The sequence below is a fragment of the Marmota marmota genome, unplaced genomic scaffold (assembly GCF_001458135.2).
Source record: "Marmota marmota marmota unplaced genomic scaffold, marMar, whole genome shotgun sequence".
Lineage (NCBI taxonomy): Eukaryota > Metazoa > Chordata > Mammalia > Rodentia > Sciuridae > Marmota > Marmota marmota.
In genome coordinates this window covers 29268777-29272687 of record NW_026000240.1, presented here as the reverse complement: position 1 = coordinate 29272687, position 3911 = coordinate 29268777, and the positions used below count along the sequence as shown (strand labels likewise).

The 3911-nt window shown below is 49.7% G+C and overlaps 1 long non-coding RNA gene across 1 annotated transcript; it reads right to left on the bottom strand.

Moving 5' to 3' along the window:
* Positions 1-1433: 1433 nt before the first annotated feature.
* LOC125613597 lies at positions 1434-3449 on the bottom strand. The gene is made up of 3 exons (XR_007344160.1): positions 3166-3449; positions 2284-2494; positions 1434-1585 (listed from the first exon to the last, which is right to left on the bottom strand). It is a non-coding gene; the product is annotated as an uncharacterized LOC125613597 (long non-coding RNA).
* Positions 3450-3911: the final 462 nt, after the last annotated feature.

Sequence of the window (3911 nt, the reverse complement as noted above, 5' to 3'; positions counted from 1 at the left end):
CTCAGGCATAGACCCTTTCCTTAAAGAAGTCACTCATCAAATCTCCCATGGGAGGGTCTGCCCACTGCCCCTGCACCCAGCCCTTTGCCTGAGAAAAAATATGAGGTCCCTAGCAGGTTTCTGAGTCAACCAGCCAGTGATTTCAATGAAGGCTGCTGTCCAGAACAATGTGGCTACAAAGCCACTCGGGGATAGGGAGTAGGCAGCCCACAGCAATGCCCTGGGCCAGTCCACAGTCCTCTCCCAGGGCCGTCCCAGCTGTTGTCACATCTTCAAAACACTGTGCAGACAAATAGTAGAGTGTGCTCTGGATATGACATTTTGGAGCCATATTCAGCCCAAAACATTTCACAGGTATAGGAGTAAACAAATCAGTTAAAATTTGGTGCTTTACAGAATAAATTCTCAAGATTAATTAGAGTTCTTGGATGCCAAACATTATTCAACAAGTATTGATTTGGTTTATATATTGCTGATTTGTATTATTAATAGGTTCAGAAGTATTACTAAATCCTGAGAATAAATATTTGTTGTTTAATTGACAGATGATCATGAACCTGAAAAACACTGGGCCAAAGCCCAGCTCTGGCCTCACGTGGGAACCACTCGCAGGGATGTCATCGTGGGCTTACGGGCAATGTTATAAGGTGCATGCTCTTGACATGCTGTCTTTATTGGGCTTATCATCTTCCTTCCCTAAAAAAGCTTTCATGGGTAAAGAAGAAAAGGAAAACTAAAAGGACCTGTTGAAAGATAAGCTCAAAGCACTACCCAGCGGCAACTTAGGTACAAAGCACTGAACTGACTGACCTTTGGGGTCTGGGCATCACTGCGATTGGCCAATTCCACTTTCTAGAACGGAGAGAGGGGCATTATTACTGCAGGAAGGACCTGAATCTGCCCTTGAGTATAGATCAATGACAATCTCAGCTGTTGCTATGGTTACAGGTTCCTTGCAGAGCCTCTGATGCCTGGTGGTACATACCAGAGGGTGTCGGAGCTGGATTAGGCTCGCCAGATGAAGCCCTGGTTGCCAGTTCACTTTGAATTTCAGATAAACAACAAATTTTCATTACGAGTGTAGTAATGTAGTACAATTTTGGCATACTTGGGATGTACTTATACTAAAAAATTATTCATTATTGATTTAAAATTAAAATGGAACTGGGTGCCCTATATTTTATTTTTACTTGCTCAATCTGGCAACCCTCTAGTAGGTGGCTGGCAACTGTCCTGAGCTACCTCCAACGTGCCAGTGACAAACATCCATCCTGGCCAAGCCTTCTAGGACAGTCAGACCAGGGTCCACGGGACAGCAAAGCTACACTCCAGTGGTCTCCCAGAGAATGGGTCCTTTTATCCCATGCCACAAGCAGGATGTCATGGCACCAGCACTTCCTCTCAGACACATGAAGCATCCCAGGGGGATAAAAGTAAATAAGAGCCAAATTTAATGTGAAGATCGAGGTCGACAGTCAGATGCTTTACACAGGTCTGATGGCTTCTTTGTTTGCAGTTGCCAATGTCAAATGTTTAATGGGAGAAGGACTCCAAAAGAGAGTTCTCAGTAGGTATTCCATTTCTCCTGTGGATTGGGACAAGACTATTGTTATTTTATTTGCATGTAGAATGGACCCATTCCATCTGGAAGAGGGTCAAGGGAACCTCAGGTCACAGCTTGTTGGCAAGTTGTCAACACAGCCCTAAAGGGTGGGGGTGGGAGAACCGGGACGCTGAGCCCCAGGCAGAGCTGAACAGTTTGCAGGGGTTGTGAGAGGGGGCGGCTGGTCAAGGCTGGCAGGTCCTAAGGAGCACAGGGCCTATGAGGTGTGAGTCTTGTTGTTTTCAGAAGCCCTCTGGGGAACGAAAGCATCATGACTGTCCAACAAGGCATCAGCTCTAAGAGGGCAACTGGTAGGGCACAGTGGAGATGGATATCTCAGAACAAAGGCTGGTCTGCTGCTTGTTCACAGGACAGCCCCACCTGGGGGTGGGGAGGATCTGTCAGGTAGGATGGAGTCTCTGTGAGAGTGACCAGGGCCCTCGGGGCTCCTGGGACTGTAAAGGCAATATGACATGGTGAAGGGCCAGAGGGAAAGACGTGCCAGAAGTCCAGCTGTCTGGCATAGCCTGTTAGGAAGAGGGACTGGAGTTGAGTGCCTCCTTTCACCTGTTGACCAACCAGCCGGACGCCCTCCCTCAATGCCAGGCCTGACAGCTGTTCTGTCACCCGCCCTGTGTTATTTTGGACAAAGCTCCTCCTCTCAGAAGCTGTTTTCTCACCAGCACAATGAGGAGGATCAGAGAGCCATAGCTAAGTCACAGCCTGTCTCATCAGGTCCCTGGGCTGGCAGATCACAGCAGTGGATGTGCATAGCTCCTGAGCTTGGAACATTGCACACAGGATTGCACCCAGGCCTTCACAGAAACCAGGGACTTGGACACACGTCGCACCATTGCAGATGCACCTTCCTCGGTGTTGAATGCAGGGAGTCTGAAAGTGAAAACAACAGGAAGAAAAGTGAAACTGGCCTCTCCTTCCTTGTTGAGGGAATGCACAAGGAGCCTGCAGCAAGCCCAAGTGGTACAGGCAAAGGTCATGTTCTGCCCTTTGAAATGAAAATCCAGAGGAACCTTTGAGACTTCCTCATTCCTGGTCTTTGACAGCAGTTCCTGAATGGCTCTGGCTCCTGGGTCACAGCAGGTCCCATAAGGTTGTCATTATAGCCCTGCCAGTCAGGTGGCCCAGGTGGCCTGCCCCACCCCATCCTGAGCTATGACTCCTGGAGCTGCCGAGGGCAGAGGAGAGTTGCCTCACACACCAGCCAAGCACAGAAATTGCGTAGACACTTGGGCGTACACGGCCATGCACACGATCACACACCTGGCCATAGGTGTTCATTCTCAGGTGCACACCCGCTCCAGACACCCACAGCTTTCTCAAACCCCACAGGTCCCAACCCGCAAACTCAGAAATCTCCTCTCCTCCTGCTCTGCCTACATATGCACCCATCCTGGCATAAGCACAGACATTCACGGGCACAGGACACACACACACACACACTTGCATATCCTGTGACTCCTGTCCAAATACATGCCTCCTTCACACATCACACACACACACAAAAACACACACATAGCCAGCTGCTCAGCCTCTCTGCTAACCTCAAGCCTCAAGGGTGTGCTGCGGTTCCTCCTCTGGATGAGACCAGGATACCAGCTTCCTCCTCCCAGTCTGCCTTGAAATGTCCTCCACACCCTTCCCGTGGCCAGCTGAGCACTGCTCCATTCTTGAATTTGGTTCTGTTTGTACTGATCTGAACAGTGCTTTGAGACCCAGGCCCTTCAAGGGCCAAGCAACATTTCCCATGTGTGTTTGAACTACGTGGGAACCTGGGCTCTCTAGAATCAAGAAAGTTCATTTTATTTCCATGTTGGAGACGCTCTTCCAAGCTGCAAGAAACAGATCCACTCAAGTTACTTTGAGTGATGACAATATATTGTAAAGGAAGTATGGACAGAGGGACAGATGGGTAGGACATGAACAGTGCCCCACAGTTAGGACTTGGGATTGGGGATTAATACTAAGGCCAACTCGACAGTGAAGATAGCAAGGGTTTAATTGAGCACTTTCTCTTCCGGGTGCCAGCCCCGGCTCCAGGCACTCTGTGCGCATCATCCTAAATGGTCATGCAGACTTATGGCACTGGTTATCACCATCATCCCCCTTTGGAGGAGCAGGAGGCTTAGAGAGGGTTGTAACAGGCTAAAGTCCCAGGGCTCATAAGGACAGGGCTGGGATGCACCTCAAGCTGTCAGGAGCCCGTCAGTGTAACCCAGGACCCACTCTGCCCACCTGAACCCCATCTTGCTGTTCCCCTGAAACTCCCATCTGCGACTCCCACCCTGCT